Here is a 14,620-nt window from a genome sequence, read left to right on the forward strand (position 1 = left end):
CCAAGCATAACGGTCCTCAGAGAGGCTTCTCCCAGCAGTTGATAGAAACAGATGCAGAGACCCACAGCCAATCATTAGGAGAAGCTTGGTGAATCTTCTGGAAATCAAGGAGGAAGGACTGAAGGAGCCAGAGGGATATAGGGCACTATAAGAAAACCTACACAATCATATAATCTGGGCCCGTAGTAGCTCATAGAGAGCATGCAATGCCAGAGAGCACGCGTGGGATGAACGTAGACCCTCTGCACGTATGTAACAGGTGTGCTGCTGGATCTTCATGCAGGACTCCTAATACAGGAGCAGAGGCTCCAACGATATTACCTGCCTTTGGATCCCTTTTCCCTAATTGGGATGCCTTGTTTAGCCTCAATAGAAGATGTGCATAGTCTTAACTGCAACTTGATATGCCAAGGTTGAGAAGGGGAGGAGGGGTGGATGGGAGCGGTGAGATGTGGGGACTAGTAGGAGAGGAGGGAGGATAATGAGTGATCGGATTGTAAAATAAATAGCTTAATCAACAAAAACAAACAAACAAACAAATAACTAAATAAATAAAACAAAATTAAGAAGACATTATTTTTACCCTCCTTGGTGATCATATAATGCAAATAAAATATTTATATTTTTAGAAAATACTGAAATTGTTATTTTAAGTAGTTGAGAATGATATTTTGTTATTTTACAATGTCATGCAACCTATTTTGATATTCACCTTATATTCATGCCCCTAACTGCTCACAGCTCCACCCCTATTCTCCAGTTCTCCTCTTTGAACTTTATTGTTTTTTAATTAGAAACTCACTATATCCTATTTGTATTGACCATCTACTCACAGGTATGGTATATTCCATTGGAGCATGGTCGATTTACTGGGAAACACATATTTAAAGAAAACAGACTCTTCCTTTCTGAAAAGTTAGCCTCTAACTGCTAATAGCTCCTTCACTAGGAGTAGGTCTCATGAGCCTCATGCCCCTCCCTGGTAGAATACTGAATGGCTTGATCTCGTGCAAGGTTTGTGAAGGCAACTACTGTATTGTGAGCTCATGAGTACAAAGGCCCAGTCTTGTCCAAAGATACCAACTTGCTCTGCACAGACTTCTGGTTCTTACAGTCTTTCTATTCTCTTTGACCAAAGGTACCTGAGACTTGAGGTGAGCTTGATACGGATGTCCCATTTGTGCATGATCACTCTGTGACACTTATTCTCTGTACTTTGACATCTTGTGAGTTTCTCGATTGGCTACCACCCATTTTAGAAAGGAATTTGTCAGAGAACTGCACTATTCCAGGGATAGAGAGAAACCATAAGTTCTTGGCATGTGCTTCCTCCTGTAGAGTTGTCCTTAAATACAGTCATAAGGCTGTTGGTTATCCTCATAGCAACCACGCTACTATTGCACCCATGGGAAAGTCTTGCAGGGTTAGTTATTATTATAGTTCACAGATGTCAAAGCTGGGTAAGACTGTTGATGATTTTAAATAAAATCCAGGAGCAAAAATCCCCTGAGATATAAATACTGAAACTGTTACCTTCCACACCTATTCTAGAGCCTTCTCTTGAGATTTAGATTTGTGGAACATCACTGTATGGGATTGTTATAGTTAACTGAACACTGTATTTTGGAATTCATCTGCCTGGATTTTGCCAGCACCATGTCATTTTTCTGCTACTACATAAGATCCTGAGTGTATGTCCTGAAGATTTGGAGATATTTATATAAGCAATGGGAATGAGAAAATCTTAAAAGACTCTGGTTACATGTTCCCCTTTTCATTTAAAATAATTTTTTCACACTATATCCTGATTATACTTTTCCCTCATTCAACTTCCTCCAGTTTCTCCCTACTTACATCATCTACATCCACTTCTATCTTCCATTAGAAATATATATATATATATATATATATATATATATACACACACACACACACACACATATATATATATATATATATATAATCCTATTATATCATGGACAAAATTGTTATTTTAGGATCATATCACAAAGTTTTTGCAGTTCTCTAATTAATACAAGAGTGCAGTCCAGCTCATAACATTCAAGTGAAAAACAAATTCTTAATGTGTCATGTTTATGTTTTGAAATTATTACATACATTCTAACACTAAACACTAGGGGAGTAGATTAAAATGACTAAGAGTTTTTAAGATTTGTTATTTATAGATAGCAGCCACAAAATTGACTGATATGAGTTCTATTAGACTAGTAACCTGTTCCTGGATTTTAAACTCGTGCCTTGCTATATACTCACTCTAGTGACTGTACACAGCTTACTATGTTGTGCTCACACTGACCTTCCTTTTCTATTCTGATTCCCCTTCAATTTGCTACAAATATTTGTCACTATTTTGTTACAATGTGTTCAAATCTTAATTATTTTGTTTCATAAAACCATTTATTTCTCTAGTCAAGAGAGCCAATAGAAGTATGTTTTAGTAATGGGATCACAACTATATTTGGAATTTAGTTTTGGTAAGCTTTGTTCATGACTAAGACCTCTTAAGACTAGCATCCCTTGGTCTTCTGCATCACTGTGATTATGATATCAGTGATGACTGTTGTAACCGCATGTTCCTCTAGTCTTACGACTATGGCTGTTTCTGTGCTACCATAGACTGAGTTTCTATGCTTTTCTTTTAAATTTAGCACCAGTTTGTAAACATTTAAACATATTTTAGATGCCATATCTTTTATTTCATACACTTTTTATTTTTATTTTTAAGTGTATGTGCATGTGCAAATGACTGTACATTAAGGCCAGAAGACAGTTCTGGATTTCCTGGAAGTGGAGTTGCAGAAAGTCATGATGTACTGGATCTAAGTGCTGGGCACTAAACACTGGTCCTCTGTAAGAACTGCAAGTAAGCCTAACCAGTGAGCCATCTCTCCATCTCCTATGTACTGTATCAGCATCATATGCATATCCAAATATACCACATGTATAGTTTATTATATATATGCTATATTATATACAATTATTAGTATATATATTTAATCAATAGAACCATGATGTGACTGTTTTCTAGTACTGCTTGTTTTATGCTTTTTTTTTTAAAGGAAATGATTGGAGTTTTCTTTCCACGTGTTTAAACTTTCTTCTCTATCTCTTATATACTTTTATGTTTTTATTTCCTATAATCTATACGTCAAAGGCTGTATAGTCTCACAATTTATGTTTGACTAACAGAATCTTTCAAGTTAACTGTTCTCCTCTATTTCTCAGTTTATTAAAACTGCCCTTGCACTAGCGTATTGGTCTTGTTGTGTAAAATCATGTGGATTCATAAATTGTGGTATCTGAATGTGCATGGTCTCATGTTCATGGCATAGATGTCACCTAATGAGTCCAACATAACACCACCCCTTTTCACAATGCTGTCAAAATGCACACCTTCGTACCATGGCTTCCCCAGTCATGGAAAGACGAGACCTCAGCATTGCTTCAGTGCCAGTGCTCATAACCAGTAGCATTGGTTTTGTTCTTAATTTAACAGCAATTTTTCTGATCATGAGTTGACTGTGAGATTCATTTTCTTTCTGAAGTCCTAGGTTTTCTCTTATACCTTGCTGCTTTCGAAACTGTCTTTATATTTCATTTTTAAAGAAACAGCCAAACATTTATGAGAAGGACTTCATCCATCTGTTGTTTGAAAATGTTTTGAAATATATGCGGTTTCATCCTTATCATAAAAACCAACGCTTGCAAATTAATATAACCATTTAATGTGTAACTTTAGGTCCTCATATGTATGCTAAAAATCTTCTGGCCTATAGAAGAAATTATTTGGTTTAAAAAATTATTAGCATGTGTAACAAATACTTGACATACATTTTATGACAACCGCATTAAACTGCATATTATGTAAATTAAAGAGCACACTGGAATTTAATAGCACAACTATTCATAGTGTTAAACACAGGGCAAGCAAATGTTAAACATGACCAATGAAGATTTCAACAGAACATGTTAGTTTTTACACCAGTGATTTATTTCTGTGAATGTTTCAGTAAGTACCGAGAGCTAAATTTCAAATCCCACTTTTTAATTACGTCAAACATACTGTGTCTAGATATGTCTAGATAATATGAGCCACCACTAGGTTAACCAAATGAGAATGAACCTGTCTGACAATTCATTTTATTCTGCCCATTTATCCCTGCCCCCAACTCTCAGTCTGCAAGGTTTATTTTGCTTCAGTCAACACAACAGTACTCAGAGTTCTTTTTTTATTAGTGGTTTTGCAAAAATGACTGTAGGCCATTCCATTCAAAAGGAATAACAGATCCCCTAGGCTTTGTAGAAGAGGCTTTGTCTGCCTTGGCTTTCACAAACACTGTTGTCAACTTGAAAATAAATAAATAGATAAAATGCTTCTGCTGGACCAATTGTGGTGATGGACACTGGGCCTTCTCCAGGGAAGTATGACCACAGGCCTGCTGCACTGAGGATGGATTGAGTCTGGCCTTTATCTCACCTGCAGTGCTTGTTACCTGCAGGCATCAAGAGTCAATGATTATTTTCACTGCACCTCTCTGCTGCTTCTGAAGCCTGCACATTTCACCAGCTGATATACACTCAGAAGAGGCATTCTGCCTGGGGCTGGATTAACCTTCTTTTTCCCTGCATCTTTCTAAAGACGATGTCAAATTGGTCAAAGCTTCTTCACCTGGACTTCTATGCAATCGATCTTTTGAAATGAAATTGCTTACTCCTTTTTCGAGAGTCGGTCCTGAAAAGAGTTTTCACTTCAAACAATTAATGCACAGACCATTAATCTTCATTGCTAACTGCAACTACCCTACTGATGCTTCTTCAACATAAGTTCTTAGCAATTTTATGGTCAAATAGCAGTTATTAAATTTTTATCTTCTTATAATCAATGATTATAATGTCTATAAATGCGTGAAGATAAAATATCTGAGAAAAGAAATATTATCTTGTTTAGTAAAAAGAAACAAAAGAATCAAAGCATCTTTATCTGGTTACAGTGATGTCTGCAGCCCCTCAATGTTTGGCTGATTATTGTATGTGCAGTCTTGAGATTCACTATCTTAAATGTCTATCAGCTCCAGATCCAAAATTGGAAAAAAGAAAACAAAGGAAAACTATTGATCAATTAAATTCAAGTGGAACCCATTCCAAACTGTAGTTCCTACTTATTCCTTTACGGAGTGCTTAGTATTCGTATGAACTATTGGATCATTAGTTCATTCCAGGCTTGAACTTGATCTAAGACTTAAAGCCTTGATCTTTTGTTTCATGAATATTTAATTGGACTGATCTCTTCTCCTTTAACACTGTGAGTGAGAGTACAGCATTCTTTATTGCAAAGTTACCCGTTGTGCTTGGCATTTTAATTTACTTTCTTAAACTTTTTAACCAAGGACCATTTCAATTCCAATGAGCATACTTTATCACACTTTTTCAGATGATTACATTTTCTCTTTGAAGTTTCTTCTTTTTAATTCTTCTGAAGCTTGGGAATATTTCCCTTCTAGTTGTAGCTTACTAAATATGACACTGAAGTCAGAAGTCTATGACAGTGACTTCAGTTGGTAGGTGCAAGTGACTTTATCTCAGGTTACTTTAAGGTCATAAACACCCTCCCTGTCCAAATGCTGTCTGTCTTCAGGAAGTATCACAATGGACTATTGGGCCAGATGGAACATAGAAGAATAAGACGCATTTTCCTGTATTCTGTGTAGCCTACATATATGCAACACATATTTGTATTGGCATGGATTACAAAGTTTCATACAAATTATTGATTAAAAACCATTATTACTAATATAATACATTACATTATTATATGCTTTTCTGAGTATTTTCTGTTTCTCATCTTATTTTATTAAACATGTGGTAAATAAATCATAGTAATATATTTATTAACTGGTATAACAATGATTGAACATCAGGTTTTCTGAAATCCACTCTGTCATTCTGTCCCATCAACTTTACAATTCCATGAATGTTTTAAGAAAACTTGCCTACATGTCAAATTTCATTTATGGAAATTGCATGTATTCACTTTATTTTCTATCTATGTCACTAATAAACCTCTGATAGATCCAATAATTGAATTGTTCTTTAATTAGTTCTTTGAAAATTTCAAATGTTTTTAAATCATATTCACCCCCTCTCCCAAATACCCCCATATCTAAACCCCATTGTTTACTCATCTAACCTTGTGTCATCATTAAAAGATTAAGGTCAATTTTTACTGTCCATATACTCTTGGATAGGTATCCATCCATTAGATCCCTTTTGTCATACCAGGGGTACCAGGAGTCTCACTCTTAAAGAGAGCCCATTTTCCTCTCTCCCAGCAACTTTTAACTTTCAATAACTTTTCAGATCGATGTAGAGATTTGTGTATCCTTCATCTTGCTGGATTTGTTTCTGATTTGAACTTGAGAAGGTCTTGTGCATTTTGTCACAACCACTGTGAATTCTTATATACACCAGGGTTGTTGTGCTTGAAGGATACTGTTTCCTTGTCATCACCTACTACCTCTGGACTTTCAATCTTTCTACTCTCTTTTGCAATTCTCCTTGATGTTGGGCGAATCATTTATAATTACATAGCCCAATACAAGATGGGAATTCTGTAGTCCCTCATTCTCTGCTTCTGGACCAGCTGTTGTTCTCCGTGATCATCACTATGTGCTATAAAAAAATCTTCCCTGATTATGGCTACATTGTGAGAATGCAAGTTATTATATAAATTCCCCCATATTCTTTAGCTTCTCCTAAAGCTAGAATGCAGTCCATGAAATAAGTCTTCAAAGAGTACTAAATATACTTGTATCCTTCATTGAAAGCATTGCTTGTCATTTGTTCAAATCTTTTTGTTTTCTTGATTATGAGAGGGACTATGAACTGTAGAGTTGAGGAAAAACTACAGGGATGAGAGTTCCTAGTGGTAGGAACCCTTGATGTGTGTTCATTTAGAAAATGAATACTCCAAAGAGAGAGGAGAGGGTTCCCTGATAATGCAAAAAGATGAGGTTCATGTGGGAAATTGTTAGCCCCATGGCTTGCTTGAAGATAAAGCAGATATGAGAAATATTCAAGAGAAATGTTGGAGAAACAAATAGGTTCATTTATGAAGGCTCTTAAATAACTCTTCATCTTTTCAAGTAGGAGATTTATAAAACGTTAGGTAAAAAGCTGGTGGATAGGATAGGGCAAAACTATAATCTCAACACTTGGAGATTAAAAAAAGAGGATGAAAAGTTCATGGCTAGTAGTAGTTTCTCCTATTGGGTCTATGATCTCTCTAGCCAAGGGTGACTGGGTGGATTTACAGTATTTGACATGATTTCCTTCATATTGAGTGGAACTTTAGATTGTTAAGCAACTGTTGGTTACCTCCAATATGTGTCATTATTACATCATTGGGGATGTCCTTCTCGGACACTGATTTTTGTGGTTGACAGGCTTAATGCTTAGGTAGTACTTCAATTTATTCTCTCTCTTAAATTTAAGCTTGTATAAAATGTTCCTACACTATGAAAGCTGGAGTCCGCACCAGCTTGGTATCTCCAGGTCCTGTGTGTCCAAATGATATCACTGTAAATAGAATCTTATCTCCATATTCTTTATGGCAACCAAGAGCAAAGGCAATGGCCTATGACATTTTTCTAACTCAACTAACTATATTCTAAGCAATTATAATACGATCCACTTCTCATCAAAAAAGAAGAAGAGAAGGAGGAGGAGGAAGATGAGGAGGAGGAGGAGTAGGAGGAGGAGGAGTAGGAGGAGGAGAAGGAGGAGGAGGAGGAGAACGAGGACCAGGACCAGGACCAAGACCAGGACCAGGACCAGGACCAGGACCAGGACCAGGACCAGGACCAGGACCAGGACCAGGACCAGGACCAGGACCAGGACCAGGACCAGGACCAGGACCAGGACCAGGACGAGGAGGAAGAAATGTTTCGTTTTTGCATCAGATGGAGGGTTCATAATGGTCCCAATGTGGAGAAAACATGACTGTGATATGTGTAACTCCATTTAGTTCATCTACAAAACTACCTCACATGTAAAGCTAAGGGAACTTCACAGGAGAGGGGTTAGAAAGGCTGTAGGAGTCAGTGCCATAGTGTCTTCCACACAAGACAAGAATTCTGTACCTATCATATTGCAACAGCATGGTTATATGACTAAGACTTACAAAATGAAAGGCAGTGGGGATGAAATAAAGTTCCTAAAGCTCACCTCTAGATTAAGTACTATAAGCAGTCAATGGCTGGAAAAGGTAGAAAAATCAGTTTCTCCAGGGTTTGTATATGTATGTATACATACATATACATACATAAGTATGTATATACATAATAATAATTTTAGAAGAGGAGATCATAAATTGAAAAAGTGGGTATAAAGCAGAAGTTGTAGGAATGAGGAATAATGGAATGAAGTAAATATTATAGGGTACTCATGTATGAAATTAATAAACAAGTCATTTAAAATAAGTTCAAAGCATGCTGATGCTAATAGGGCTATAGACCAACATGGGCTGCAGAATGAGATTCTCACAAAAATAAAAAAATAAAAAAATTATTTAGGCAAAGCGGGAATAGTGCAGGATGCACTTGATAAAGATGTGACTGTCAGTTTGTTCTTGACGTAGATTCCCCAAGGCAAAGGGTCTATTTAGACTTAACGTTTCAGACATGCAATAGAATGGTCAAACAAGACTTTTAGAGAGTAAAAAAATGTTTACATGAAAGATACAGAGCATCTTTAGCAGTTAAAATCTGGTAATTGAATGAAATGTAGGAATATAAACTAAGAGAGAAACAAAAGCTTTATTTATTTACTTACTTACTTCTCAGTATTTGGTGATTCAGTGTTTGTTGTATGAAGCAATATTGTAGTTTATAGAACTGGAAAAATGTTTGTGGTAACTGAAAACTCAATTTGTTATGTTATATTTACAGTATGATTCTATTTTTCTCTAAGATATCAACAAAAATATAAACTCCCATAATAGCACTCTGAATTATTAATTCAGAACCACAAAATTTTACAAATAAAGGATTATAAGTAGGGATTCTGGTTAAAGTGTGTTTCTTCATATTAGGACTAGTAAAAACACCCTGAGTATGGAAACTAAAACTTTCTTCCTAGCTATGTATACTTAGGTACTTCCATTGTTATAAGAACTACTTCTTAGTAAACCATATAAATATCTATGGATTTCTACTACTAAAACATGCTATTATAATAATTATCACAAAAATTATCCACTATGCTGACAGCATGCATCTGCATGTAAACTTTTCACACACACACACACACACACACACACACACACACACACACACCCGACCCCACACAAACAAAAGGGTGACCGTTGGTAAAGAAACAAAACTCTACTGATTTTAACCATAAAATGTGAAGTTTACATGTATGGAAGTACCTGGATTCAAAATCCACCTACTACACTTAAATAATATTTTATAAATGGTGACCATGTATATCGGAGTGGCTGCTCTTTGGATTGTCTTGTTCTCAAGTCTACAGAAGGGCTTAGAAATGTTACTGTGCTTCTTTCTTGTTTGACTAGTCGGGTATCCATCATGAGATGAAACTGTGCTGCATAAAATGGAGTCTTGTCCATCTACAAAGAAGAATGAAATCAAGACTTTTGCAGGACAGTAGAGGGGCATGGAGGACCACTATGCTAAGTGGAGGGATCTAGTGCATGCAGCGAAAGGTAGTGGATGGATATGGTCACAGTGTACTATATACTTGAACACAAGTGCTGCTGTCAATCCTGTCTCTTCATGCTATGAATATACGCTAATAAATTTTATAAACACATTGAAGCATTCTTAATGAAACTGCTAAAATGCACAACAAATTGCATTTGAAGTAGGTAGACCCTTTTAACAATATTACAAGTCAGACAAGGGTCTGACATCTTCATTTGACTGAAAGGAAGTAACTGGCAGCATAGCATTCTACAAGACCACACAGTAGTCTGTAAAAACGAGTGTGAAGGAAAATATTTCAGAAAAATAGTATGCATATGTTGCTTTTTATAACCCGCACTTGTCAGAAAATTATCATTTATCTTTGCTAATAGCCATTCTCAAAGATGCAATATGATATCCATTATGGTTTTGATTTCATTTTCTTGATGATTACTGGTCATAGGCATTTTTCATAGTCCTATTAGTCATTTCTGGGAATACTTTTGATAGATGTCAATTTAAGTCAATTGTCATTTCTTAATTGTGTTATTTATCCTTATGCTGCCGGTGATTTGGAGACTGCTGTGCTGTGTGCCTTGTGGATACCAACTCCTTGCTAGATACAGCTGGTAAATAATTTCTCCTAATCTCTTGCCTGTTTCTTCCCTTTGTTATTTGTTTCAGTTGCTACGCACACATTTTATATAGTTCCATTTGTCTGTTCTCGCTTTTGTGTTTGGTATCGTGTCCAAAAATAAACTTTGCCATTTCAAAGTCATAAAGCATTTCTTCTGAGCTTTCTTCTAGCAGCTAAAGCAATTCAGGTCTCAAATTCGTCTGATATTTATTTTGAAGTGACTTGTGTTCTTGGTAAGTGGAAAAGTCTGGTGACAGACAGGATTCCCAGGCTCTTCCCTGATGAGAATTTTCTTACTTTAGTGTATGCTTATGACACCTTTGTCAAAATCATGAATGTGCGTTTGTGTTAATTTATCCAGTAATACCTTTTATACATAAATTCTTTACTGACTCATATCGCACTTCCATTTTAGATTTGTCTAAAACCCTTCATTTTAAAGGCATTTTCTTTTCATTTATTACGTATTAGATACCTGTCTCTACATTTCAGGTTATGTAAACCTCACAGTTTAGGAAAATGTAAAGCATATACACATAATAATTTATGTCTTTCATTTTTTACATGCTGGGAGGTCTCTCATTAATTATCTTATTTTCTTCTGTTCAATATTTTCAAATAAAATCATCAATATTATTTTAGTTGTTATTTATCTATTTATTCATTAATGGTAGAAAATACTGTATTTGTCCAAACATTAAATATTTTCAATCTACTTTTGAAATTCCATTTGTTTCTCAGACCTACAGTTATGTATTTCTTTTAATATCTCCTTTATTAGCATTGATTTTATTTTAGATATATAAATATTAATAGGAAAGAACCTTTGGCCCTGTTTTATTACTGCCTAAAGGCACAGCTGTGCCTTTTGCTCACATAAAGGCAAAGACAATTATATTAGGTAGTCATGTTATTAAGATTAGTAGAAGCTAAGATCAGAAAATAAAGAGAATGTGCCCTGTGTCTTCACTAGACTGTATCACGGGCATGCTGTTTGCTCAAAAGCAGGAAACCACTGAACTGAGAACGGGACCCCTGTTGAAGGAATCAGAGAAAGAACTGGAAGAGCTTGAAGGAGCTCGAGACCCCATATGTACAGCAATGCCAACCAACCAGAGCTTCCAGGGACTAAGCCACTACCCAAAGACTATACATGGACTGACCCTGGACTCTGACCTCGTAGGTTGCAATGAATATCCTAGTAAGAGCACCAGTGGAAGGGGAAGCCCTGGGTCCTGCTAAGACTGAACCCCTAGTGAACTAGACTGTTGGGAGAGGGCAGCAATGGGGGGAGGTTGGGAGGGGAACACCCATAAGGAAGGGGAGGGGGAGGGATGTTTGCCCGAAACCGGGAAAGGAATAACATTCAAATGTATATAAGAAATACTCAAGTTAATAATAATAAAAAAAAAAAAGAAAATATAGTGCATGTAAAAAAAAAAAAAGCATCCTTGAGTGGATGTGATTCGCTCCTCTTGTCTTTATTCTGCCTTTTACTCTCCTTTTCACGGCTTTCACAAGCCTTTTCATTTGAGGTACCCAAAGATGAGCTCTGATAAGTTATATTGCCTTGGTGTCCTCTCCTGTCACTTTTGACACTGATTGACCCTATCAGCTCAGGGAAGTGGTAATACACTGCTTTAGTCCCGCTCTTCTCATTGTGTTCCTTGTGACAAACGAAAAGATATGACCCTCTTGATAAAGTTTGAACTAGTGCTGTGTGGGCAAAATACAAAACTGGAGAGGAATATCTCCACACGCCTTTATGGCTTTCATTTCTCTTAAAGGTCCACATGCATACAGGTAGAGATTTTACTCTGTGTTCAGGTAAATAATAGTTACCGCGTCTACAGAGATGTTAATATTTGACTTTCTAGGACATTTTATTTGAAAGTTCTGAATAAAATGGATTCTGATTTTTTTTTAAATGGGCTTTTTCTCGCACTAATAGATCCATTTACATCCTAGGTCCATTCTAAATTTCATAGATATTTAACTCCATTTTCTGCCTGTGAAATTGTTACTTTTGTGGTTTAACAATGTTTGTCTAGTAACTTTGCATATTACAAAATCTATTACAGGAATTAAGTGTGATCTCAAAGTAATGGATCACTAATTTGATAATTGATATTTTGTCATTTGCATCAAGCAATTAATAAAATTCTAAGAATTTTCAAAGAAAAATAAACCAAGGTGATCCCAGACTAAAGGAAAGTGTGATATGCCAACAATATCATGGGAGGCTTGTGACATTTGTTTGCCTCTCTGCATGTGCTCTCTGTTCTCCACTTGTAGCATTCTTTTTTTTTTTAATGGAATAGCCATTTACTTGAAGTGCATAAAGAACTTTGCCTTAACATATACAAATTAAATCTTATTTGGAGGTCATTACTACTGGAAAATCAGATATTACATAATTAGGGTTCTAGAATGTGAATATAACCAAATATAAAGTGATATATGTCCATACAGTTAAATATTCATTGCCATTATGACATGCTTGTTACTTGGGAATAATTATGGAAATTACAAAAGTATACAAAGGCAAAGAATGTATTATACAACACTACAACCACAAAGCACAATGAACAGAGAGCTGCTTTAGCCTAACACATGGCTGATGGCAACTTCAAGATTCTGAGACAATCTTACACTAGGAGAAGATTATTAGCATAAACAGAATCAAGAAAAATAAACAGAGCCAAAAATACCACCTAAATATTTCCAAAACTTTTTACACAACAAAGTGCAGCACACAGATCAGGGTGAAGCTCAATGCCTCTGTTGTTACAATAGTCATTGTTCTGGATTTTCCTGAGATTCCCAGTCTCTGTGGGTTTCTGTTTCAAATGTTCTCATAATTATGATGCTTGATTATCATAATTGGAAATAGCTTCATTACTGGGATAGCTAGAATTGATCTTGAAGTACAGAAACCCATGTATTTTTTTTCCTGGCAAATATGTCTACTTTGGAAATCTGTTATGTGTCAGTCACTCTTCCTAGAATTCTCTTTAACATTGCTGCTCAAGACAGACACATTTCTGTGCTAAACTGTGCCATGCACATATACTTCTTCCTTATCCTGGAAGCCACTGAGTGTTTCCTGCTGGCTGTGATGTCCTATGACCGCTATGTGGCCACCTGTTATCCTCTACACTATCCTCTGGTCATGACCCCAACAAAGTGTACTCAACAGGCTGCAGGTTCCTGGCTTGGAGGCATCCCAGTACAGACAGGACAGACCTGTTAGATATTCTCTCTACATTTTGGTAATTCTAACCCAATCAACCACTTCTGTGACATACTGCCCACTTTCAAGTTGGCCTGTGGAGACACTTCTATTAATAAGCTGTCTGTCTATTTAGTGGCCATCTTGTTTGATGTAGTTCCTTTTGTGTTGATAGTTGCTTCTTATATCAAAATCATTGCCATCATTTTAAAGTTGCCAACAGCCACAGAACAGGCAAAAGCATTCTCAACATGTCCTTCCCATTTGCTTGTGTTTTTGGTTTGTTTGTTTGTTTGTTGTTTTGTTTTTTATTTCGTTTTGTTTTGTTTTTTTGAGTCAGCCACTGTTACATACTCAAGGCCAAAGTCAAGCCATTCTCCAGGAATTGACAAAGTCTTCTCTCTATTCTACACCATTGAAACTCCTATGTTCAACCCCCTGATATACAGCTTCATACACAAGGATGTGATTGGTGCCCTGAGAAATGTTGTAGTGTATGCCCCGAAATCTGAAGTGTTCTATTAACTTCTTGTGACACAGGGCACTCTTAGCTTGGGCGTCGCGGAGTGCTACTTCTTAGCCTCTTCTATGTGGTCATCTGTAGCCCTATTTGCTAATCTCTAGTAACCAGCATCTAGTCTATGCCTCCAGAAAGTGTTGTGCTCTGAGCTCAGGAAATTTCACATTTACATAGGATGGAATTGCAAATGTTTTCTTTTGCCTTTTTATGGTTCCTATCTAATTAGATACTTCTCCCACGATATCCCTCCCAATACTAATCTTTGTTGTGAGAACACTTGTAGCATTCTTGATCATAAGCCTGGTTGGAAAATGTTTCACTGCAAGCTATGGAAGAATACAGGCTTTAGGATTATTCTGTCTGTCTGTTTTGTCCATTCTCATATTTTATTTCTTATTCCCCTTATTTAGGTCTTTTTCACTGACTCAGTTGCTATTTGCAACCTCAACTAGCTGGTGACTGGGCACATTCATGGTTTTAAGTTCTTAGCTTCCTGATTTCTTTGT

At 36.3% G+C, this 14,620-nt stretch overlaps 1 pseudogene; it reads left to right on the plus strand.

Annotated features, from left to right (window-relative positions):
* The window catches only part of LOC116895963, a 39,165-nt pseudogene extending 25,046 nt beyond the window's left edge, over positions 1-14,119 (plus strand).
* The last annotated feature ends 501 nt before the right edge of the window (positions 14,120-14,620 follow it).

Source organism: Rattus rattus, chromosome 3 (assembly GCF_011064425.1).
Source record: "Rattus rattus isolate New Zealand chromosome 3, Rrattus_CSIRO_v1, whole genome shotgun sequence".
In the NCBI taxonomy this organism is placed as follows: Eukaryota; Metazoa; Chordata; class Mammalia; order Rodentia; family Muridae; genus Rattus; species Rattus rattus.